The sequence below is a fragment of the Phoca vitulina genome, unplaced genomic scaffold (genome assembly GCF_004348235.1).
Source record: "Phoca vitulina isolate PV1807 unplaced genomic scaffold, GSC_HSeal_1.0 scaffold89, whole genome shotgun sequence".
NCBI lineage: Eukaryota > Metazoa > Chordata > Mammalia > Carnivora > Phocidae > Phoca > Phoca vitulina.
In genome coordinates, this window is record NW_022589792.1 from 2,123,705 (window position 1) to 2,150,253 (window position 26,549).

General features: G+C 45.6%; 1 long non-coding RNA gene across 1 annotated transcript; it reads right to left on the reverse strand.

Moving 5' to 3' along the window:
- Window positions 1-1,768: 1,768 nt before the first annotated feature.
- On the reverse strand, window positions 1,769-21,273 carry LOC116626690. Its single transcript, XR_004298305.1, has 3 exons — window positions 20,129-21,273; window positions 3,409-3,616; window positions 1,769-2,199 (listed from the first exon to the last, which is right to left on the reverse strand). It is a non-coding gene; the product is annotated as an uncharacterized LOC116626690 (long non-coding RNA).
- Between the last annotated feature and the right edge of the window lie 5,276 nt (window positions 21,274-26,549).

The following is a 26,549-nucleotide window of genomic DNA, read 5'->3' on the forward strand; positions in this document are numbered from 1 at the left end:
GGGGCGGGGCGGGATTTGGAAACAAGCATTTGCCAGTCCGAGGAAAGGAAAGGCTGGGGGACAGGGTCGTGGATTTGACCCTCTGCCGCCCAAACATCGGGAACACTCAGGAGAAAACGGGGGCCGCTCGGGAGAAAGGAAGGACTGGGGCCCCTGGACCACAGCACCTCTTGCGCACGAACCTCCGACACCGAGTCAGGACTGTCTCCTGACGACCCTCCCCCGTGATCACTGCACGATCGGGGGAGACGCGGCCGCGCGCAGGGACCGAACAGGACGCTCACCATTTCCCGGCTTCTCGGTCCGCCGGCGTCGTCCCTACGGCTCCCGCAGCCGGTGCAGGTCACCGCGCCACTGACGCGGCAGCGGAGCCACCTGGGACCGTTAAGCGCAGGTGAGACTTGACCGCGAGCACGACCGCAAGCGTCCACGCGGCTGCGGAGCGTCGCCACACCCACCTGCCCCTGCTGCGCCCCTGATTGGACAGCTCGCAAGGACCCGCCCCTCTGCTCCTGAGTGACAACAGGGCGGGAGGTCCGATTGCTGAGGCGCAGCCGTCTCTGCGGGTGGTCGGGAACCCGTCCCCTCCTTGGACGTTCGCTTTTAGACAAAACTTGGTCCAGGCCCTAGAGGGACAGTGGCGCCTTCTTGCAGCTCCCTCTAAACGTGGGGACACAGGTGTGCGCAGGGAGTCCCAGAGTCCGTTCCAGTGGAGCGACGCCCTTGTTCAGAGCAAGAGGGGCGCCTGACCAGGCCATTAGGGACCAGGGGGTGTTCTGGGGTTGGCATGAGTTTGCGAAGCCACTCATGGAGCTGTGACCCTTCTTTACAAACCCACTTAAAAATTACCTCACCCCGCTGCGCCTGGGTGGCTCAGTTGGTTAAGCGTCTGCCCAGCTCAGGTCATGATCCCAGGGTCCTGGAATGGAGCCCCCACCCTGCTCCCTGCTCAGCAGGGAGTCTGCTTCTCTCTCTCTTAAATAAATCCCCACCTCTGGTGCTCTCTCTCTGTTAAATAGATAAAATCTTTTTTAAAAAATATTACCGTATGCAATAAAGACTGGCTCCATATTGGTAACTTTAACTGTGGGCAGAGACGAGGCTCCACCCACCCCTTCACCTGCAAACACGTGGTACTTCAGCTGAAGAATTCCATGACTTCCCAAGCCCTATTAGGGGTTTGAACCCCACAGCCTGAGCCTCGGCACAGGGACTCTACTCCTCCAACCATAAGCTGTGAGATGTGCTCATTAAAACTCCCAGGTGTCCATTGAAATTCAGCTTTTGAATGTGTGCCTAGAAATTTTGAAACGTAGGGCGCCTGGGTGGCTCAGTTGGTTAAGCGACTGCCTTCAGCTCAGGTCATGATCCTGGAGTCCCGGGATCAAGTCCCACATCAGGCTCCCTGCTGAGCAGGGAGTCTGCTTCTCCCTTTGACCCTCCCCTTCTCATGCTCTCTCTCTCATTTTCTCTTATCAAATAAATAAATAAAATCTTTGGGCGCCTGGGTGGCTCAGATGGTTAAGCGTCTGCCTTCGGCTCAGGTCATGCTCCCGGGGTCCTGGGATCGAGTCCCGCATCGAGCTCCCTGCTAGGCGGGGGGCCTGCTTCTCCCTCTGCCTCTGCCTCTCTCTCGCTCTCTCTGACTCTCATGAATAAAAAAAAAAAAAAAAAAAAAAAAAATTTAATAAAAAAATAAATAAAATCTTTAAAAAAAAAAAAAAAAATTTTGAAATGTAAACTTTATGATATCCCTAGGGCACCTGAATTCCTATTTTCACCAATGTTAGAAAAAACAAAAAGTTACATAAATGTGGGTTGTACTTGAAAACTCTTACTTCACTAAGCACATTAGTTCAAAACTCAGTGCATTTATCCGAGGTATTTATTTAGCTTTATTGAGGTACAATATACATGATATACAACACATCCCTTTAATGTGTACAACTCAATGGTTTTCAGTATATTGACCAATACAGCCTATTAGCACCACAGTTTTTGAACATGTAGCATGGGTCAGAACGTCCTCTATTTTTAAGGTTGAATAATGTTCCACTGTATGTATGCACAGCTCTTTGCTCCTGCATTCATCAGTTGATGTACATTGGGTCACTTCCATTTGCCAGTCTGAGTAATGATGTTGTGAACATAGGTTTATATCTCTCTGAGACTCTGCTTTCAACTATTATGGGTATACACCTGGAAATGAAATGGCTGCATTAAATGGTTATTCTGTTTTTAATTTTTTTGAAAAACCACTATACATTTTCCCATACTGGTTGCACTATTTTGCATTCCCACCATCAGTGCACAAGGGATCCCATTCCTCACATTCCTGCAGACACTTCTCATTTCTGTTTTGGTTTTTCTTCTCTCACTCACCCTAATGTGTGTGCGAATACCTTTATTTTTATAGGAATCATTACTCTTGCCTCCATAAAGGCAGGTCTGTCTGTATCATACATACTATATACACTCACACCTGAGCAATTCCTGAGACAGCGTTAATTTAAGATGTAATAGGTGGTGGGAATAGAAATGCTTCATGATGACATCCTTAATCACTGATGCCACCACCCTTCTAGAGAAGACAGAAAACACACCCCTGGGTCCTGTTATCTCACATGCCATTGTGAACTCACCTTCAAAGCTCTTATTTCTGCCTAATAAACCAAACCTTATCATTTGTTTAAAAATGTCTCCTTCCCCATAAAATTAAAAGTACCAGGACTATAAGAACTTTTTTTTTTTTAATGTCTCTATAGTTTTGAGTCTAGAGTGCCTGGTAGACAAGGGACACTCAAAAAAGTTAACATTATGACACAGCTCCTCACAAGAAAGGCCTACTTTGAATCCTGGTCCTGTCTTTGTCCTTTTGTATCAAAAGATGCAGGCCTCCGTTGACTCATTAGATAAGTTAAAACAGTGAACAAGAATAATCTAGTTGCTCTAAGCTAATTTTATTTCGTGCTTCATGAAGTGGGCAGTCTCCACTCTAAAGAGTCCAGAGAACCGGGCCCCTGGGTGGCTCAGCTGGTTAAGCGTCTGACTTCGGCTCAGGTCATGATCCCAGGGTCCTGGGATCAAGCCCCGCATCGGGCTCCCCGCTCAGCGGCAGTCTGCTTCTCCCTCTACCTGCCGCTCCCCCTGCTTGTGCTCTCTCTCTTCCTCTCTCTAACAAATAATAAATAAAATCTTAAATAAATAAATAGTCCAGAGAACGCAAAGCAAGGAGCAGGGCTGCAGACTGTTATAGAGGGAAGCATTCAGGGAATAAGGAAAGAGTATTTGGCTTCAGTTGATGGGCTGGGGTTGTATATCTGACTTTATTTAGAGCAAGGAAAGCATTAGGGATAAATGACCAAACATTCCAAAACAATTATGATTACCAATCACAGTTACATTTACCTCCTCACAGCATCCAATAGACAGCAATGTGTTCCTTCACGAACTATCGTTCAGATCACTTAACACTGGTCCAAATTCTAGAAGTCCTTTTGGATACGTTCTTACTGATACACCCACAGTCACTTCTCCTTTGCAGTCCTGCTGATGACGAGTGGGTACACTGCTCTCCGTGACTGCAGGTATGTCCTGGTGGGTCTGGCAAGGGGTACTGACACAAACATGATTTAAGTGTTTGGTATTATGAGTGAATGAGAAGTCAGATTAATGACAAACATTTTCAATATATAAGAATAAAAATTAAATTTGCCTGAGAAGAAATCCCTGAACTTGCAACCATGTACCAATACTGACTCAGAATGCACAATAGTTAAATGGAAAAAGTACCAAAGTGGATCCAAATGCCCATCATTGACAAGGGATATTTTAATATATGCTCTCAGGAAGTGAAAAGAAAGACAGTAACATTTGTTAGTATACAAGTCATTTGAAAACACAGTTAATAGGATGTTTCTAAGAAATGTCCACATAAGGTTTTTTTGACAAAAATCCCCTGCACAGGGGCGCCTGGGTGGCTCAGTCGTTAAGCGTCTGCCTTCGGCTCAGGTCATGATCTCAGGGTCCTGGGATCAAGCCCCACATCGGGCTCCCTGCTCGGCGGGAAGCCTGCTTCTCCCTCTCCCCTCCCACCTGTTTCTCCCTCTCCCGCTCCCCCCTGCTTGTGTACCCTATCTCGCTGTGTCTCTATGTGTCAAATAAATAAATAAAAATTAAAAAAAAAAATCCCCTGCACATTGTTGTCATTTTTACAACAATATGAGAGCTTAATTATGCTCATGATTTTGAATTGTGCTCCAGGGTTTTATTTTTGTAGTTTATCTGTTTACAATGTTCAAAGCATAAAGAAATCATTTTATCACGCAAACAATGAATCACGGAACACTACATCAAAAACTAATGATGTAATGTATGGTGATTAACATTACATAATAAAATAAAATTTTAAAAAAAGAAGGAAATGCAAAAAAAAAAAAAAGAAATACATTTTATCTTCAAATGTGGACGTAGAGAGGTTTGTCCTTAATGCTCTCAAATCCAACATTTACCTGTTTTCTGCTTGAAATTCTCAAAGTTTGACTAATGACCAGGGACCTTCAGACTACGGAAAATACCCAAATGCTTATGGTTTAGAGAAATACAAAACCCAAACAACTCTTTCAATCAAGAATGGAAACCAGGGAATCCAGAAGCTGAGTTACCCTGCACATGTCTTTCTGGGGGTCCTACCTGAGCAGTTACGGGGGTGGGAGTGGACACCTCTATCCCAGGAGGGTGGAGCCTGCCCCCTCCTACAGTAGTTGTGCAAGTCAATGCCCCATTTTACAATGGAAGAAACCCAGACTTAAAGGCTAAATGAATCGCCCAAGATTGTATTAATAGTAAGCAGTAGAGGCAAGACTCTCCATATTCTTTCTACTATATCAAGATGGGTCAAAGTAGATCTACTTTCCATTCACTCTTTAAATTCTGTTTAATTTACATTTTTATCAAAGTAATATATTTATAGAGTTCAAGAATCAAATAATACCATAAAACTTCTAAAAATAAAAAGTGGTCTCGGGGCACCTGGGTGGCTCAGTTGGTTGGGTGTCCGACTCTTGCTCAGGTCATGATCTCAGGGTCCTGAGATTGAGCCCCGTGTCAGGCTCAGTGGGGAGTCTGTTTGGGATTCTCTCTCTCCCTCTGCCCCTACCCCCCGCTCTCTTTCTTTCACATAAATTTTAAAAATTAAAAATAAATTTTTTAAGTGGTCGCCAAAAAAATAAATCTTAAAAAAAAAGTGATCTCCTACAATACCTCCCTAATTCTAATTCCTGTCCCCCAAAAGCAACTGATATCAATTTTTCTAGTCATTATTTAGAATTTATGTCCATATGCTTTAACAGCATAATAGGACTACTGTTTTTTTTTTTTTAAGATTTTATTTATTTATTTGACAGAGAGAGACACAGCGAGAGAGGGAACACAAGCAGAGGGAGTGGGAGAGGGAGAAGCAGGCTTCCAGCTGAGCAGGGAGCCCGATGTGGGGCTCGATCCCAGGACCCTGGGATCATGACCTGAGCCGAAGGCAGACGCCTAATGACTGAGCCACCCAGGTGCCCCAGGACTACTGTTTTTGATTTCTAAGTTTATTCTCCTCTTTCTTACTTTTGTATGGTGGAGAATACACTTGGCCAATCTTTTTTCTAACTTCTTAAACTGAGGGAAGTTATATCTACTGATGAGTAAAGAATGATTTGAACGACTAGGTGCCTGTTTTTTTACTTAACAAGAGGCCCAAAGGCAGGCAAAGTGCGGCTTAGATTCAGCTGTTCAACAAACAGTTTCCATTGGCAACTCTTTGATGCTCTTAGCCCTGTGGTCCCAGGATTGCTGCTTCAGCTCCAGGTATCCTGTTTGTATTCAAACATGTGGGAAGAAAGGAGGAAAAAAGTGTTGCACCAATTGCATATGCATTTTATTTTATTTTATTTTTTTTTTTTTAAGATTTTATTTATTTATTTGAGAGAGAGAGTGAGAGCACAAGAGGCGGGAGCGGGAGAGGGAGAAGCAGACTCCCTGCTGAGCAGGGAGCCCGATGCGGGACTCGATCCAGGGACTCCAGGATCATGACCTGAGCCGAAGGCAGTCGCTTAACTGACTGAGCCACCCAGGCGCCCATTGCATATGCATTTTAGATCAGAAAAAAACAAAAATCTTTCTGGGGACTTATGGCTCATTGGCCAAACCATGTTATACTGTAAGGGAAGTGATAATTAGTGTATTTCATATTTCTAGCCTCCAGAGTGGAGTCAATGAAAGGAGGAGGATGGAGAGGCACCTGGGTGGCTCAGTTGGTTAAGTGTCTGACTCCGGTTCAGGTCATGATCTCAGGGTTCTGGATTCCAGCCCCATGTTGAGCTCCACGCTCAGTGGGGAGTCTGCTTGTTCCTCTGCCCCTCTCCCCACCCATACTCTCAAATAAGAAAAAGAGAGGAGGAGGCTGGGAATAGGGTTGCAGTAGCCAGTCAGTGGGATCCAGCCACATTTCCTCATACCAGATCTGGCCTCCACATACATCTCTCTCTCTTTTTTTTAAGATTTTATTTATTTTAGAGAGAGAGGTGGGGGAGGAGCAGAGGGAGAGGGAGAGAGAGAATCTTAAGCAGGCTCCACGCCCAATATGGAGCCCGACATGGGGCTCAATCTCAGGACCCTGAGATCACAACCTGAGCCAAAATCAAGAGTTGGTTGCTTAACCAACTGCACCACCCAGGTGCCCCCTATCTTGACCATCTTTTTTTTTTTTTTTTTTAAAGATTTTATTTATTTATTTGACAGAGAGAGACACAGCGAGAGAGGGAACACCAGCAGGGGGAGTGGGAGAGGGAGAAGCAGGCTTCCCGCAGAGCAGGGAGCCCGATGCGGGGCTCGATCCCAGGACCCTGGGATCACGACCCGAGCCGAAGGCAGACGCCCAACGACTGAGCCACCCAGGCGCCCCTATCTTGACCATCTTTAAGCACAGAGTACACTGGTATTAAATACCTTCACTACATTGTACAACCATCACCATCATCCATTTCCATAGCTCTTTTCATCTTGTAAAACAGACACTCTATACCCATTAAATAAAAGGTATCCATATCCCGTGCCTGCAGCCCCCGGCAAGCACCACTCTACATTCCCTCTCTATGAACTGGATTACTCTACATACCTTATATAGGTGGGATGATGCGTTATTTGTCCTTTTGTGTCTGACTTCTTTCACTCAGCATAATGGCCTCAAGGTCCACATGCAGCCTGTGTCAGAATTTCCTTTTTTTTTTTTTAAAGATTTTATTTATTTGACAGAGAGAGACACAGCAAGAGCAGGAACACAAGCAGGGGGAGTGGGAGAGGGAGAAGCAGGCTTCCGGCTGAGCGGGGAGCCCGATGCAGGGCTCAATCCCAGGGCCCTGGGACCATGACCTGAGCCGAAGGCAGACGTTTAATGACTGAGCCACCCAGGCGCCCCAGAATTTCCTTCTTTTTTAAGGCTCAATAATATTCCATTATATGTATATATCACTTTTCGTTTATCAGTTCATCAATTAATAGACACTTGGGTTGCTTCCACTTTTTGACTGCTGTGAAAAATACTGCTATGAACATGGATATGCAAATCTCTTTGACAACCTACTTCCAATTCTTTTTAGTATATACCCAGAAGTGAACATGCTGGGTCATACAGTAATTTTATTAGAAAGTGATATATGGTTTTCCATGGCAGGTGCACCAATTTTTATTCCCACCAGTGTCCAAGGATTCCAATTTGTCTACACTCTCACCAACCTTGTTATTTTGTTTTTGATAGAATTCCTAAGGGTGGTGAGGTCATTCTCTTTACTCCTTTAATCATGCTTTCCTTTAGTTATGAATATACTTGTAATGTCTACTTTGAAATATTTTTTTCTGCTAAATCTGACATCTGTTAAACTCTCATACGCATTTTCTGATGCCTGCTTTTTCATCCAGCGTACGAGTCATACCTTCCTGTTTCTCAGCATTTCTCATGATTTAGTTGCAACTGGACATTTGAGATAATATATTGCACTTTGTGGGTATGCTTCACTCTTCCAGGCCTTGTTAGTGTTGTCTTTTGTTGTTTAATGACTTCCTGATTGTGTTGGCGAAGTCTATTTCTGCCTGACAGTGTTAAGCCTCTGATGTTGCTCTTTGGCAGAGAAGGGGGTATACAGCTTTGACTACGTCCGCCGTCATCTATGACATTGGTATTGGCAGGAATCTCTTCTACTCTTTCTTGGACCACACTGAGTTGATAAAATGGACTAATTGCTGACAGATGGCTCTACTGTTTTCAACCAAGTCCCGGGACAAATTTGCCCTACAAACTAATCCAAACATACTGTGGATCCTTTATAGTAGTACTACCTGGGGGTAGTGTTTGATATTTGCTCTGAGCCTTAGCAGACTCCTCTTAGCCGTCTTATTCCCTCGTTCTCTCCTGTGAATGAGCTGGCCTAGAGACCAGATCTTCATTAAATCCACAAATCTCCTGCCAATTTTTTGTGTCTATTTCCCGGCTTTGGCTTGTACTTCTCGTAATCTGTAGTAACTGAAGTTAAGTCTTTGCCAAGAGATTACAAGCTGTTTTATAGCTTGCTTTCCCCTCACCATCAGGCATAATTTCTCTGCTTAGAGCCTTGGAGCATGGGTAGGGACAATGGCAAGCTTCTGTCTGAATTACATTCTCTTTCTAGGAACTAACTACTCAGTGGAGGGAAGGGACAGCAGCTTGATGTTCTGCTTTTGTCTCTTGGTAGCATGGAACCACCAACTTAGGAGCTGAAGCAAGGGTGATCAGGGTCCCAGTATTAGCATACCATACCCGTTGCTAAAGCCTATGTAACATGAGCAGAGGCGGAGTGCAAAAAGCATGCTCCCACTTCTCAAGCATACTCATGTACAATACAACCTCATATAATGGGTAGCTGGAGATAGGATGAGAAATGGTGAAGTCCTGTTATTCCTAGGGGAAAAAAAAAAGCCCTCCAAAAGTAAGCTGGGGGACGCCTGGGTGGCTCACTAGGTTAAGCAGCTGCCTTCAGCTCAGGTCATGATCCCGGGGTCCTGGGATCAAGCCCCACATGGGGCTCCCTGCTCAGTGGGGAATCTGCTTCTCCCTCTCCCTCTGCCTGCTTCTCTCCCTGTTCGTACTCTCCCTCTGTCAAATAAATCAATAAAATCTTTAAAAAAAAATTAGAAGTATCTAATACAGTATTTTTAAATATAGTTATGTTATACATTAAATCTCTATAGACTTGTTCATCCTATAAAACTGCAACCTTGTACAATTTGGCCAACAACTCCCCCATTTCCCCCATCTACCATCACCTGACAACCACGGTTCTACTTTTTTTTTTAAGTAGGCTCCATGCCCTGCATGGAGCCCAACGTAGGGTTGGAACTCACAACCCTGAGATCAACGCCTGAGCCAAAATGAAGAGTCTGCGGCTCAACTGACTGAGCCACCCTGGTGCCCCCTACTCTCTGCTTCTATATGACTTTTTAGATTCCACATAGAAGTGAGATCATGCGGGGTGCCTGGGTGGCTCAGTTGGTTAAGCGACTGCCTTGGCTCAGGTCATGATCCTGGAGTCCCGGGATCGAGTCCCACATCGGGCTCCCTGCTCAGCAGGGAGTCTGCTTCTCCCTCTGACCCTCCCCCCTTCATGTGCTCTCTCTTTCTCTTTCAAATAAATAAATCTTAAAAAAAAAAAAAAGAAGTGAGATCATGCATTTCACTTTGCATGATGTCCTACAAATTCATTCATGTTGTCAAATGGCAGGATCTCCTTCTTTGCTAAGGCTGAATATTGTTACACATACGACAATTTCATTATCCATTCATGTGTCGAGACACTTAGGTTGTGTCCGTAACTTGGCTACTGTGAATGTTGTAATAAACATGGGAATGCAGACATCTTACAGGTACTGAACTCCTATCTTCTGGATATATAACCAGAACATGGTTTGCTGGACCATATGGTTGGCTCTATTTTCAGTTTTTGGAGGAAACTCCATACTGTTTGCCCCAATGGCTATACCAATATATACTCCCTTTGGCAGAGTACAAATGTTGTCTTCATGTCCTTACCAACCAAAACTTGTTTCCTTTTTTTAAAAGATTTTAAAATATTAACTGATTTAGGAAAAAACACTACCTATAATCTTAGGTACTATTGTTGAAAGGCAACCTAGAATTCTCTCACCTTAAATTCCTATCTGAGAGTAATTAGTAGAAATTCACATTGCAACAATATGCTTTATTTAAGAAAGAGGCTCAGTATGGGGCACCTGGGTGGCTCAGTCAGTTAAGCGTCTGCCTTCCGCTCAGGTCATGATTCCAAGGTCCTGGCTCCCTGTTCAGTGGGGAGTCTGCTTCTCCCTCTGCCTACTCCCCAACCCCCCCCAGCTTGTACTCCCCCCCTCCCTCTCTCTCCCAAATAAAGAGGCTCAGTAAACACAATATATATGCAATTTTATTTTAAAGATTTTGAGGGGCGCCTGGGTGGCTCAGTCGTTAAGCGTCTGCCTTCGGCTCAGGTCATGATCCCAGGGTCCTGGGATTGAGCCCCACATCGGGCTCTCTGCTCAGCGGGAAGCCTGCTTCTCCCTCTCCCACTCCCCTCTGCTTGTGTTCCCTCTATCGCTGTCAAAATCTTTAAAAAAAAAAAAAAGATTTGAGAGAGAGAGCACAAGCGGGGGGAGGGGGGAGAGGAAATCCTGAAGCCTCTATACTGAAGGAGACCCCGAGGACAGTAACACAGTGCCTGCGTAGAGCAATGCAAACACATTCTAGAGCCTTCTGTGATAGGGGTGACCTCAAGAAGGGCCAATTTGCAATTAACAGCCTAAATGGCCCCAAGCAAAATTTGTTAACACGGAATATGTTGCCTCCCAAACACCAAGGAACCTAGCAGATGTTGCCTTTGCTGAAAGGGATTACACCTACTTCCTCATAGGGTCAGGGAAGGAGCAGCTGTCTTTCAGAAACTTAACCACGGGATTAGGGCCTCACAGCCTATGTGGGTCAATGGCCCATCCACTTTATGAGAGCTCCTTCTTCACTGTTTGTATGCTCTGAATGAGTATGAAGCACATGTCCTCAGAGAACGATGCCATTAGTAAGGCCCTATCTGTGCTCCTTGGAGCAAGGGGGATGCAGTTCAGATCGTGCCCACAGAGACTGTGGATGGCAAGGCTGCTGAGGCTCCCCGAGGGCAACCAGGTAAAGGTGTCTCGAGTCACTTCAGAGAGGAAGGCCTGACACATTCAAGAGTATGTGAAAATAGGCACTGAACAGAACAGACTTGGCCACATCTGTGATGTGTACCCGTTGCTGATTGGATGGAGTAACCGACATCATCCCAGGGGCTGCGAAGGTTGCCAGGTAGACTGGGGAGACCTTAGGCCCTGAGGCCTAGACCCAGCCCATCCAAAAGATGTTGCCAGAGGCTCTTTGTCTCGTCATGAGAAAGAATTCAAGCACAGATCCAACACAGCTAAGAGCACTACAAGCAGGAAAGTTATTTAAAATAAAGGTATACTCTCAGCAGGTGAGCTCCAGGAGAGCTGTGTCCACTGGGGTTTCGGTTTCTATCTTTTGACACTTGTTAACAAGGTGGTGGAACATTCATTACTTTGGTGGGCATTTCCTTGAAAGCTGGGTGGTCTCTTCCAGGAATGTGGGTTACACATTTTCTTCCTTATGGTCAGAGGTTTCCTGTCATGGCACCCTTAGGGAAAAGCTTTTAGCATGGTCATGGAGTACAATGAAGGAATAATGTGGTGAACTCTGGCCTACTCTGTCAGCCATCTTGGGCCTGTCTGCTTTGATCCAGTTTCTTGTGGTTTTGTTTTGCAAGGACAGACCTCGGACTTTCTATAGTGAGGCATCATTCCTTCTTTCTAGGTTTAAGAACAGAGCAAATAAAGGAGAAGCCTGGGGCTAATCACTCCTTCCTAAATAGATTTCTCACAATGGTTTCCAATACTTCAATTAAATTAGTTAATAATGGTTCATGATCTCGGGGTCCTGGGATGGAGCCCTGCGTCAGGTTCTGTGCTCAGTGTGGAGTCGACTTGAGATTCTCTCTCCCTCCAGCTATGCTCTCATGCACGTTCTCTCTCTCTCAAATAAATAAAATAAATCTTAAAAAAAAAAAAAAAAAAGAAAACCCAAACCCTGCTCTTTAGAAGTGACCATGCAATGGATTCACCTCATTCACAAAGTATAATCATCCTTGTGCACCCCAATACTCCACCTAATGCTGGGGCAACCCCAGCCTCATTCACAACTTCACTCTAAATACAGGTAGGTTCCAGGACACCTGAGTGACTCAGTCGGTTAAGCGTCTGCCTTCAGCTCAGGTCATGATCCCAGGGTTCTTGGATGAGCCCCGCATCCCCCGCATCCCCCGCATCCCCCGCATCCCGGCTCCCTGCTCAGCAGGGAGTCGGCTTCTCCCTCTCCCTCTCCAGCACCACCCTCCCCCTCATGCGCGCGCGCTCTCTCTCTCTCTCTCTCAAATGGAGGGGAGGAAGGAAGAGTTGGGGCTGTTTGAAATGCCCTGAGGCTGCCGCAGCCCCTCTGGCCAACCTAATAGTCTTTAATCTTTAGCAAATGCCCTTCCCCGGGTGATTGATTGGCCGGCATGCTTAATCTTTCTTTGGATATCCACAGATCCTGCGTTAGTTCCTAGAAAGAACAGAGCACTCCGGCAGGGCAGGGAAGAGGGAAACCAGACCCCCTTGCACAACCCCTCCCTCCCCTGCGCTAAGGAACCAGACCCCCTCCAAGCACTGAGACATCTGTAGCTGGTACTATCACTTCTGCACCTAATTAAGAAATATTAGGGACTACTGCATTCCCTTTACCGCTTAGCTGCCCTAAACGCCTTTAAAAATCCCTGGGCCAGACAGAAACCTCCAAACCTCCTGAATAAAGCTCAAATTCCTTTCCAATCTCCTCTCTTGGGTACTGGCAGCAGAACGTGGGGTTTCCACAACAGCCCCACTTGTAGGACAAATAGTTGATGATGCTGTGAATCTGAGAGGGGGAAACTGGAGTCTGAGAAGTTGGGGAGACATCTGGGAATTTGGGGATTTACTGCCAGCCCTGGGAAGAACTAGACTGGGAGACAGGGTCGTGGTTTCAGACCCTGCTCACCAAACATTTGGAAAACGCAGGAGAAAACGGATCCCCCTGAGGAGAAAGGAGGGAACCCCACAGACCATAGAACCTCCCAGTCATGAACCCCGGAGACCAAGTCAGGATTGTCCCCTGACGGCCCTCCCCGTGGTCACGCCGCACGCAGTGACGGGACAGGGCGCCAGGGTCCTGGCTCGCATCCCAGTCCCCAGGCTGCGCAGGGGATCACCCTGGGATCAGGACCTGAGCCGAAGGCAGTCGCTTAACGACTGAGCCACCCAGTGAGGAAATATAATAATTTTTCTTTTGCCTTTGTTTCCCTCATCTGATCTTAAGCCCTATCACAAACACAGCTAAAAAGAAACCACAGGCCCCTGATGTAATTACATAGGTTAAGGCCCCAAGTCAATAAACTAAAACTTAACACCCAACTTACATGCAGTTTCAACCCCCACCCCCCATATAACCTTTTAATCAGTCAACATGGAATTTCCTGGGCAGTACTAGGAAGTTCATTGATACACCCCCTTCTCCTCCCCTTAGGAAGGTGGCCTTGTCTAAACAATGCATTCCTTGCTAATTAATTCCTTTCTTTGCCTTTAACAACTTTCATTTTACTCAGCAGAACTCCCCTCTACTTGCTAGCTGGGATGCTGCCAGTCATGAATCATTTAATAAAGCCAATTAGATCTTCAATTCACTCATTTTGATGTGGGAAACAAAGGCATAAGGAAACGTAGATAAAATTAAATGTCCTTATAACCTGCAACCCATTGACAAATGCTTGAGGTAGGCAGATTATAACATTCCTCCAGGAAGCTCCCAACTGTCCTAATGTTAATGCCTTACTAGAGGGAAAAACAACCTTAGTTTGACAATAGTGAGGCCTCCAGTATCCTGTAAGTCTTTTTTTTTTTTTTTGGTCAGAGAAAGGGAGAGCACCATCAGGGGGAGGGGGCAGAGGGAGAAGCAGGCTCCCCATGAGCCGGGCCCTGGGATCATGACCTGAGCCAAAGGCAGATGCTCAACCAACTGAGCCACCCACGCGGCCCCTGGCCTGGGTTTTCAGTGGGGTTGGGGAGTGGAGAAAGGGCAAGAATTCTAAACACAGGCAGGGGCTTTTCTGGTTGGAATCTCCCACCAGCTCTAGAGGAGAGACTACCCAGGCTTTTTCTTTAGTGCATCCAGCAGGGAACACAAGGGGCAGAGGGCAGGATGAGGCTTAAGCTCTCAGCACTCAAACATCCAAAAATGTGGAGCCTCAAGACTTACTGCAAGAACAAACATAGCAAAGAAAATATGCACTTGCAATGGCTTGTTTTATTATTTTTTTTCAATTGCTTGTTTTAATATTAAGAAACCCTCCTGAAGAACAAATAATCCAATCAAGAAATGCGCAGAAAACATGAACAGACATTTCTCCAAATGGCCAACAGACACATGAAAAAATGCTCAACATCACTCGGCATCAGGGAAATACAAATCAAAACCACAACGAGAAACCACTTCACACCAGTCAAAATGGCTAAAATTAACAAGTCAGGAAACGACAAATGTTGGCGAGGATGCAGAGAAAGGGGAACCCTTCTACACTGTCGGTGGGAATGTAAGCTGGTACAGCCACTCTGGAAAATAGTATGGAGGTTCCTCAAGACATTAAAAATAGAGCTACCCTACGACCCAGCAATTGCACCACTAGGTATTTACCCCAAAGATACAAATGTAGTGATCTGAAGGGGCACCTGCACCCCAATGTTTATAGCACCAATGTCCACAGTAGCCAAACTATGGAAAGAGCCCAGATGTCTATCAACAGATGAATGGATAAAGAAGATGTGGTATAGGGTGCCTGGGTGGCTCAGTTGGTTAAGCAAATGCCTTTGGCTCAGGTCATGATCCCAGAGTCCCTGGATCAAGTCCCGCATGGGTCTCCATGCTCAGCAGGGAGTCTGCTTCTCCCTCTGACCATACCCCCTTCTTGTGCTCTCTCTCTCAAATAAATAAAATAAAATCTAAAAAAAAAAAAAAAAAAGATGTGGTATAGATATACAATGGAATATTACTCAGCCATCAGAAAATATGAAATCTTGGGCGCCTGGGTGGCTCAGTTGGTTAAGCGACTGCCTTCGGCTCAGGTCATGATCCTGGAGTCACAGGATCGAGTCCCGCATCGGGCCTCCTGCTCGGCAGGGAGTCTGCTTCTCCCTGACCCTCCCCCCTCTCATGCTCTCTCTCTCTCAAATAAATAAATAAAATCTTTAAAAAAAAAAAAAAAAGAAAGAAAATATGAAATCTTGCCATTTGCATGACATGGATGGAACTAGAGGGTATTATGCTAAGCAAAATAAGTCAATTAGAGAAAGACAATTATCATATGATTTCACTCATGTGGAATTTAAGAAATAAAACAGAGGAGCATAGGAGAAGGGAGGGAAAAATAAAACAAGATGAAATCAGAGAGGGAGACAAACCATAAGAGACTTTTTTTTTTTCTTTTTTCCAAAGGAGACTCTTAATCGTTGGAAACAAACTGAGGGCTGCTGGAGGGGAGGTGATTGGGGGGAGGGGGTAACTGGGTGATGGGCATTAAGGAGGGCACAGGATGTAATGAGCACTGGGTGTTATATACAACTGATGAACCACTGAACTCTACCTCTGAAACTAATAACACACTATATATTAATTCATTGAGATTAAATTAAAAAAAAAAAAGGAACCCTAACAGGAGGCTCAAAAAATGATCAAAACTATTATTTGGGATGGCTAGGTTAACAGTGCTGGAGGGGTCCAGGATTTATGAGCACTAAGTCTTAAGTTAGACTTCTTATCTTACAGATTTATTTAAAATAAAGGCATATTTATATTCTTTATTTTTAACTTTTATACATAAAAAGCTATTCTAAGCGGCGCCTGAGTGGCTCAGTCAGTTAAGTGTCCAACTCTTGATTTCAGCTCAGGTCAAGATCCTGCGATCATGGGATCGAGCCCCAGGATCCAGCTGCATGACGGACTCCACGCTCAGTGCTAAGTCGGCTCCAGATTCTCTCTCTCCCTCTGCGCCCCCCTCCCCTCTCTCTCTAATAAATAAATAAAATCTTCTTTAAAAAGCCATTCTAAGATTTAATTCCTTATAACACTAACAGATACAAAAGTGTAAATCATACAAAAGGAAAATTCTCAAGTCTCTTTCTCCCCCCGCAGTCCTCAAGTCTCTTTCTTTTTTCTTTTTTTCTTTTTTTTAGATTTTATTTATTTATTTGACAGAGAGAGACACAGCGAGAGAGGGAACACAAGCAGGGTGAATGGGAGAGGGAGAAGCAGGCTTCCCGCCGAGCAGGGAGCCCAATGCGGGGCTCGATCCCAGGACCCTGGGATCATGACCTGAGCCGAAGGCAGACGCTTAACGACTGAGCCACCCAGGTGCCCCCTCAAGTCTCTTTCTAACACCACACAGGGCATTGTATTTTGTCCTTCCCCTAAATCACTACTCGGGATATTTTCTATTTTCAGGAATAAGTAGCATATTCTAATCCTTTAGGGGTTTGAGTTTAGCTCCTAAGCATTGGATTTCCAAAGATTTACATAAGTTTTCAGTAGTTTTCCTCACATCAATTAAAATAGGAATTCAGGGGCCCCTGAGTGGCTTAGTAAGTTGAGCATCTGACTTTGTCTCAGGTCATGATCTCAGGGTCCTGGGACTGAGCCCCGCCAAGGGGCTCCTCACTCAGCGGGAAGTCTGCTTCTCCCTCTCCCTCTGTCCCTGCCCCCACTTTTGTGTGTGTGTGTGTGTGTGTGTGTGTGTGAGTGCACGCACTCTCTCTCTCAAGTAAAATAAAATTTTAAAAAATAGGAATTCAATTGTTTTAGCCTGTTGAATGTCAGTGTTCTCTAGGGACACATACAAACAAAAGCTGATCCAAAAATAAAAATGACCTGAGAACTTAAATGAATGCATCTCACATCTCACATAAATTCTATTTGGTTCCACAAATTTCTAGCTTTGCCCACACCATCTCTCTCGGTCAACTTACAGTTTAGCAGCCCAAGTGCTGAGGGAAACCAGAGCCAAAGGGCTGCACTATTCAGTCAATAAAGGAATCCAAAGGAAAGAAACAGTGGACTCAGCACAGATGAGCAGCGTGCTTCCCCCAGGAAGAAAAGCCACATTCAGAAGGTTCCACATTCTAGACTCTCCTGGTGGGGACAGCAGCCCTGGAGTGGGTCAGTGAGCAGCCACGGGAATGAACCCTGGGAGCCCCACACACCGTCCCCTCCCCGGGGCATAAGGGAACCGCTCCCTTCCTCAGGCTTCCATTCTCCCAGGTGAGGAAACTCTCAGCAGGATTCAGTTCAAGGTGCTGCCCCAAATAACCTCCCCAGTCAATGACCCTAATCCAGAACACAGAACTTGACTTTCACAGACTTTCTCAATGCAAACAATTTACACTGAGGTGCACCTACATTATGAAGAACTCCAATTTATGTCTAGAAAAGGCCCAAAGGAACAACAGTTACAGCCTCATAAAGGTTGCCATGGCCCCTTCGCCTGAACACACCCACCTTCACATGTGCATCCCCAGATTTGCTGGCTTCTGTAACTTCCCTCAGCATAAAGAGCTCCTTCCATGCTGGGTATGAGCAGGGAGGACTCCAGCAGAAGGAGGCTCCCCAAGACCAAGTAGGCCTTCAACTACTTCCCTTTTCAAGCTCAAGGGGAAGCCTCCTCTTAGAAACACTGACCTCAGGCCTCTGCTTCCCCCTGGAGGTGCTTTGGACCACCACTGATATTTTAAGTGACACAAACTCATTGTTTGAACAATCCAGCAAAATTACTCAAACCTGGTGTTTATATAAGGAGGGCAGAAAATTGTAAGGCACTCTGATAGCTCAATATGACCCACAGAACTCTCATGCTCTCTCTCACTCTCTCTCTCTCAAATAAATAAATAAAATCTTAAAAAAAAAGAAAAGAATTTTTAATACAAGCAGAGGCACCTGGCTGGTTCAGCCTGGAGAGCATGCCTCTCTTCATCTTGGGGCTCTGAGTTCAAGCCCCACACTGGGTGTAGAACTTACATAAAATAAACAATAAGGCCTATTTTTAAAAGACTTTATTTGACAGAGAGAGGGAGATAGTAACAGAGGGAACACAAGCAGGGGGAGCAGTAAGCAGAGGGAGAGGGAGAAGCAGGCTTCTTGCCCAGCAAGGAGCCCCATGTGAGGCTCGATTCCAGGACCCTGGGATCATGACCTGAGCCAAAGGCAGACACTAAACCACCTGAGCCACCCAGGCGCCCCAAATAAGGCCTATTTTAAAAAAAAAAACAACTAAAAAATAAATGATTAAAATGATATTTTAATCATTTTTTTAATTTTTTAATTTTTTTTTAATTTTTGGGGACCCTTGGGTGGATCAGTTGGTTAAGCGTCTGCCTTTGGCTAACGTCATGATCCCAGGGTCCTAGGATGGAGCCCAGCCCCGCACTGGGTTCCTTGCTCGGCAGGGAGCCTGCTTCTCCCGCAGCCTGCCGCTGTCCCCACTCCTGTTCTCTCTCTGACAAATAAATAAAATCTTTTAAAAAATAATTTTTATTTTTTTAAAGGTTTATTAGAGAGAGAGAGAGAGAGAGAGAGAGAGCGTGTGCAGGGGGAGGGGCAGAGGGAGAGATTCCTGAAGCCACTCCCCACTGAGCCCGGAGCTGGTGGGGGCGCTCCAGCTCACAACCCTGAGATCACTACCTGAGCCGAAACGAAGAGTCGGCTGCTTAACCCATTGAACCACCCAGGCGCCTGCACTCAGTAAAGATCCCGGGAGGAAAAGCACAAGAATTTCACAAACGTAGTTCCAAGTAGTTATTCTTTGCTTTCTTCGGATGTAAATATCCACAAACAAAAAATAAACCATTTAAAATGAGCTATCCAGGGGCACCTGGGTGACTCAGTCGCTAAGCGTCTGCCTTCTGCTCGGGTCATGATCCCGGAGTCTCAGGATCGAGCCCCACATCGGGCTCCCTGCTCAGCCGGGAGCCTGCTTCTCCCTCTCCCACTCCCCCTGCTTGTGTTCCCTCTCTCGCTGTGTCTCTCTCTGTCAAACAAATAAATAAAACCTTTAAAATAAAATAAAATAAAATGAGCCATCCATTCACTGTGGGGAAATGATGAACAATTAAAATACTGGGACTGGGCGCCTGGGTGGCTCAGTCGGTTAAGCGGCTGCCTTCGGCTCAGGTCATGATCCCAGGGTCCTGGGATCGAGTCCCGCATCGGGCTCCCTGCTCTGCGGGGAGCCTGCTTCTCCCTCTCCCTCTGCCTACTTGTGTTCTCTCTCTATCTCTGTCAAATAAATAAATAAAATCTTAAAAAAATAAATAAATAAAAATAAAAATAAAATAAAATACTGGGACTGTTAGAACTGCACCACGGAGAACAAACAGTTGGTAATGATGCTGTGAATGAAAGATGGTAATCTGGCAATTCGGCAGGCGGGAGGTAATTGAAGTCCAGGCATTTCCTCCCAGCCGTAAGGAGGGCTCGGCTAGCAAAACAGGGTTGTGGATTTCAGACCTTGCTTCCCAAACATCTGGAACTTTCAGGAGGAAACAGGCCCCCGGTGGGGACAAAGGAGAGCTTGGGGACCCCACAGACCACAGCGCCTCCCATGCACAAACGAGAACGAGTCAGGACGGTCCCCTGACGACCCTCCCCGCGGTCACCGCTCAGGAGGAGACGCGGCTGCGGGCGCAGAGCTGCCCTGAGGATCCGGGGCCGAAGTGGGGGTGCGCAGGAACGAGGTCCCCGCAGGCACGCCACGCGACGTAAGGGATTCAGGTCCGAGCGGCGCCACCGGGGCCTCGGGTCCGCAGACTCCGGAGAAGACACCAGGGAGATCAGTCCGACCACCGCGGGATCGCTCCTGCGGCTAGTGACACGTTCTACCCCGTCACCAGACACCACGGGCGCACTCACCATTTGTACATTTCCTGCGCTACCCAATGGCCTCCAAGTCCTGCGAACATACACACCAAAGCGGAACAGAAACAAGACCAGGGCAATGTGGCCCCTAAAATCAGATGACCTGGGATACCCAGAGAAGCTGGAAAGAGCAGGGCCCCGCGCCGCGGTTGCGCAGCAACACCCCACCCACCGACCAGCCGACGCCCCTGATTGGACAGTTCACAAGGCCTCGCCCCCTCACGCCTGAGTGACAGCAGGGCGGGGGTTCGGTACCTGAGCTTAACCTGGCCAGAAGGCGTCCTGTGCAGGAACACGTGCGTTGTAACTTAGGGCTGCCAGGACACTCCTAGAAGTCTGACGCTTCTTTGCAAACACACTTAAAAGTCACTTCTCTAGGCGCAATAATTAGGCTAGCTCTGAAACCCTGCACCATAGCGTTCATGAGGTTGAAACTAGCAGGAAATTTAAAGCTTGTCTTGGAGACTTTTAGCCCTTATCAGCTGTTGTGTCTCTTCAGACCTCAGTAAAATCCACCAGCTATCTCTGCAAAAGTAGGGCTCAAGGTAAACTAATATAGTTCCGGCCTAGGAATAGGCAAGGTCCTACATTCCTTTACCAACTAACCCAGCCTAAGACCCCATCCAGTTTATACCGGCTCTCAGAGCATGGCCAAAGCGCCTCCTCCTCGTCCTAAGACAACTTCTTGACCTCAGGAGCAGAATTCAGCCTCTTCCTGGTGTTGTCTCCACCTTAACGTGCAGAGTATTACCTATATTAGTTCAATGCGCATGCTCCATCTTTCCTCATGCATAATCTTAAATTTCCCCACCCTTTTCATCGAAATGTATATTATCACACCCCTGATTATTAAACATACACACACAAAAAAACTTGTTTTCTCCCTCTTCAGGGAGGTGAACTAGAGGCTTTTCTTCACGTCTCTTCCTTTGGCTGCAAATCAAGTAATTTTTCCTTGCCGCAAACCTATTGTCTCAGCAATTAGCTTTGTTGTGCATCCGGGAGACAGCTCCATTTTGATCTTTGATTCTTGACAACTGGACTCTGTCATGATTTTGCCCAAAAAGCTCACAAGCACAGTACCAGGGATGCAAAAGGTGGGCATCCTTCCAGAACTTCAAAGTCAGAAAACAACACTGGAACCAAAACAAACCAAAACTTAAGAAGAGGTATTTAGGGGCACCTGGGTGGCTCAGTTGGTTAAGCAACTGCCTTCGGCTCAGGTCATGATCCTGGAGTCCCGGGATCGAGTCCTGCATCGGGCTCCCTGCTCGGCAGGGAGTCTGCTTCTCCCTCTGACCTTCCCCCCTCTCATGTGCTCTCTCACTCTCTCAAATAAATGAATAAATAAAATTAAAAAAAAAAAAAAAGATTTATTTTTAAGAGTGAGTGTACAAGCAGAGGGAGGGGTAGACGGCGAAGCGACTCCCCACTGAGCAGGGAGCCCCACGTGGGGCTCAATCCCAGGACCCAGGATCATGACCCAAGCCAAAGGCAGACACTTAACCGACTGAGCCACCCAGGTGCCCCTAGAAAATGTTTCTGACATGAAAACGCAGATACCATGTGCAAATATAAGCAGGGACTCTTTCTCACCGGTGATCCAATCATTCTGCATGGTCATGATCCATTCCTTTCTTGTGATTACACCAGTTAATCCCATCTATAATGAGACTTCCCAGAAAACTGGGTTTCATCAAAATAACAATCCCGCTGATGGGTGAGTCTGGGATACTAGGGAGTAGCCTTCATTCTGACAATGATGGAATCACTCTGTGAGAGATCACTACCTCTCAATTCTCTAAAGTGGTCACGTTAAGATCATCTGAGTCAAACCGAGCCACCTAAATCCTCCTAGACTGTAGCAGTATTTCCACCATGCCCAGGGATTAAAAGCAACCCTGAAGCCGTCTATCAGGTGGCAACCGAGGGGCAGAGGTAAAGAACCATAACTGATCTCAATGAAGAGAGACAAGGCAGGCCAGTTTTCAGCCAGTGTTCCTCCCACAAAGCGGACACTGCAGGCAGTAACGTCATCAGCCAGTCACCCAGACAACAGAAGAAAAGTTCTTATTCAGCCTCAAGAATCAGGAGATGGAGAAGATACTTCCATTTCAGTATGCTTTTCATCGTCCCTTTCAGATCTATCTGGAAAACAATAGTTTGGGAGCTGGTTTCCAGGAAATCACCTTTTTCCTAAAGTCAGGAACACCTCTGGTTTTTGTTTTTTGTGTTTTTTGGTTTTATCTCCTAACTCATCTCCACCTCATATAAAACATTAAGAATGTGCATTCACCAGAGAAGATGCGTAAGTCTGGCTCCCCTCTCTCATTACCATTGAGCATCAGGAAGATGGTGCTGAAAAAGCTACATTTCACCTCTGCATTTCCCTGCCCTACTTTCATTGGCACCCATGGGAATTGTACAGTTCCAGTAGTGACCCCATCTGGACAGAAAATGCTGATGTGCTTCCTGCACAAATAGCCATGAATTATTCTTCTTAGAGTGCCTGGGTGGCTTAGTTGGTTAAGCATCTGACTCTTGAATTCGGCTCAGGTCTTGATCTCAGGGTCGTGAGTTCAAGCCACGTATTGGGCTCCAGGCTTGGTGTGGAGCCTACTTAAAAACAAAAAATATATATAATGAATTGTTCTGCTCAGGTAACAACAGGGACAGTCTGGTCCTGTCCTGAGGTCACATCACGGTGCTCTCAAAGGCCCTTTTATCCTTTTATCACTGTGATTGGCATACTAGACATGTTATCTTGAGGTTGTGTTTGGTAAGAGCAGGTGGTTGTTGTTGACCTCTAATCATGGCAACATGAGGGCCATAATGTACTCGAGTGTTGGTGCATCCACCTGCACTGAGGAAAGCCTATGAAAACTCAAGACCCAGTCTACAAAATGGTCTCCTAAGCCAAACAAAGAGCTCCACTTACAGTACTCAGGGTGTTCTTTGTACATATGGAGATATTTTTCCCATGACGTTGAACTATGCCCCGAATGCAATGAGTTAACCAAGGTTCAAGAAGTTGCTCTCAGCTCTGAATGAAAGACAAGGTAGCAACCGATCCCTCTTGTGGTGGAAAGCATGAACTATCTTTAAATGGAAGGACATCAAGATACAGGTTTGTGTTTTGGGGTGCATGGCTCAGTTGGTATGTAGCCAACTTGATTTCAGCTCAGGTCATGATCTCAGGGTCCTGGGATCAAGCCCTGGGTCAGGCTCTGCGCTCAAAGGGGAGTTGGCTTGAGGATTCTCTCCCCCTCTCCTTCTGCCCCTCCAGGCTACCCCCACCCGCGCTCTTTTTAAACAATATTTTATTTATTTGACAGAGAGAGACAGAGAGAACGTAAGCAGAGGGAGTGGCAGAGGGAGAGGGAGAAACAGACTCCCCACCAAGCAGGGAGCAGGGATCCTGACACAGGGCTTGATCCAGGACCCTGGGATCATGACCTGAGCCAAAGTCAGACACTTAACCAACTGAGCCACCCAGGCACCCCTCTCTAAAATAAATCAATCTTAAAAAAAAAAAGATATGCGTTTGGATTTTTTTTTTTTTTTTAATGAGTAGGCTCTTTACCCAACATGGGGCTTGAGCTCATGACTTCGGGATCAAGAGTTGCATACTCTAGTGAACTGAGCCAAGCAGATGCCCCCTTGGTTTGCATTTTTTAAAATTGTTTCTTCATGATCTGATTGAAATATTAACATGGTGTTTTAGGTGGCAGTAGGAGGAAGAATCAACCAAATTGTTCTGATGGGGAAGGCACAAATTAGTGAATGTTTCAAAGTATGGGAAAGTACCACCCAAACAAGAAATCAAAATAGTCATCACAGAATGTTATTAAAGGCATTACCTCCCAGAGTTTCACAGGCCAGGTGCACTCTTACATGTCCAGGGACATCAATTCATCTGTAGTGTAAAATGTCATACACACCATTGAGAGAGGTTTTGCTTCCTAATCCTAAGTCTTTATAGAGACGATGAGGACAATGACGATGAGAGTAGTAACAGGAATGCTCACACTAATAATAGACACATTAGGGAGGCTTACTAAGTGTAAGGCACTCCACTCAGCACCATAGGTAGATCGGCTCATTGTTCTTCATCTTCACAGACTTCTTAGTAAGGAAGTATTAATATGATCCCATTTGATGAGAGAAGAAACTGAGGTATAGGGTGAGGTGACCTGTCTCACATTACAAAGGCCATCAGTAGGGGTGGCTCAGATTCAGCACCAGGCTGCCAGACTCAGACCAAGCTTTGCCACTGAACACACTTCACCTCTGATTGGGAAATTGGGACAAATGGTTCATTGCCTAGGGTGGGCTCCTCTGTGTGACTCAGAAACATCTTTATTCTTCCCCTCTAGCCTTATTCAAATCTACAGTAAAGGGGCACCTGGGTGGCGCAGTCGGTTAAGTGACCCACTCTTGGTTTCGGCTGAACATTGTGTAACATTGTGTAAATACCTACCACACACATAACATAGATTATTAGACTAAAATCGCATCTTGCAAAATATATATAAAATTTGAAGGTCACAGTCTACACCATGTGCAGGATCTATGTGGAGAAAAGTCTAGTGGTTCCTGAGGAAGAGACAGACGCATCACCTCCAAGTCAACTTTGGTGCGTGGAAGACTCCTGAATTCAATGATACACATCTCCCTACATATAGCCACAAAACTTAAAGAATTTAATTCCAGTCAAATTTGCCTGAGGATCTTATTTTCTGCCCCATAATGAAATAATTCTAAATGATATCTCTGCAAGTAAGTCCAAAGGGTAGTCAGGAAATCAGTGCAAATAAAGAACGAAGTTCAAGTTTCCCCAGATGCGCCAAGTACAAAAATAATGAGAAACGATCATTTAATGGTCTGTTGCCACCACAGGAACGGACCCGTTGTTTGTCATGGGGCAAGGAGGGGGTTGTGCCACTCGGGGATATGTGGCAATCCCTGGAGACACCTTTGGTTGTCATGACTTGGGGAGGTGGTTGTGCTGCCGCAGATGTCTAGGGATCCTCTAACACACAACACGTGTTCCCTTTGGCAAAGAACATTGTCTGATAGAAAAGGTCAGCAGTGTCAATGTTGCAAAGCTGTGAGCTACTCAGATGATCCCTTGAAGGTCTACAAACAGATACAAGGATCTAATAAAATATATGATAAATTGTGCTAATCTCTAACTCTGCTATCTACTATATCTAAATAAATTCTATATGGATTAAAGGGTCAAGTGTTAAACGGTAAAACAAACATACTGAAAAAGAACACCAGAAAGCATTTCTGTATCCTGAGGCAGTAAATCATGGCATCTGCATATTGATTTATTTCCTGCATTTATCCACTCATCACAAGAACCATCGTGCTCACATATATTTATGTTGTACTTTGTTATATAAAGCAACACACTTTTTTTGCTCGAATTGTTGCAGCTCTGACATTTGGGATCTCTCTCAGTTGGCTCTTGTGTCCCTTTGACGTATCATCTCAATTGTGGTTTATTTAAGCACTTTCCAATTTTATAAGATGCTCCAAGCTCATCTATTATATCTTCTTACCAGTCATACAATCAGCAATTTCTCCCAAGTAGATAGAATACACACAGACACACACACCAAGAAGAACCATGTCTATACCTTAATCTTTCTGGGGAACGACTGTTGTTAATCCCAGGATGCAGGACTTTAGGTATTGCTGCCCACTGTTTCCATTCACACAGAAGCAGTTCCTCATACAGTTTAATTTGTATTAGTGGGAAGAAAATGATCAAGGATATTCTCACCCACTAAGGCCCCTACCTCCAAAGACAAGATATACATCGCACCTCCCAGCTTCCCTATCTTACCTAGCATTTCTATTCCTTCAATGCCTTTAATTTTCTACCTAGAAAGCAAAGCTTTCTCATTGAACCAGCTCACTTATCTCACAAAAACATAAGCACCAACAATACAAGAACTTCTTTCTTAGGTGCCTGGGTGGCTCAGTTGGTTGAACCTCTGACTCTTCATTTCAGCTCAGGTCATGACTACAGGGTCATGAGACTGAGCCCCACGTTGGGCTCCCCGCTCAGCAGGGAGTCTGTTTCTCTCCCTCTGCCCCTCCCCTGGCTCACTCACGTGCACGCTCGCGCTCTCTAAAATAAATAAATCTTAAAAAAAAGACCCAAAACTTCTTTCATGCCTATATATCCACATCCTAGAGTGCTTTGAGTATTTGTGCTAAATTGGCTATTTTTCAGTCCATACTGTCTAGCATATGAGGAATCTTGAAAAATTAGTCCCAGGACCGTAGTACCTGAACAAGAAAGGCTTTATTGGAAAAGAGATCCTGACTTTGTCTTTTGCTTTGTTTGTGTTCTTTGGCAATTTACCTAAACTTACAAGCCTCATTTGACTCATAGAAG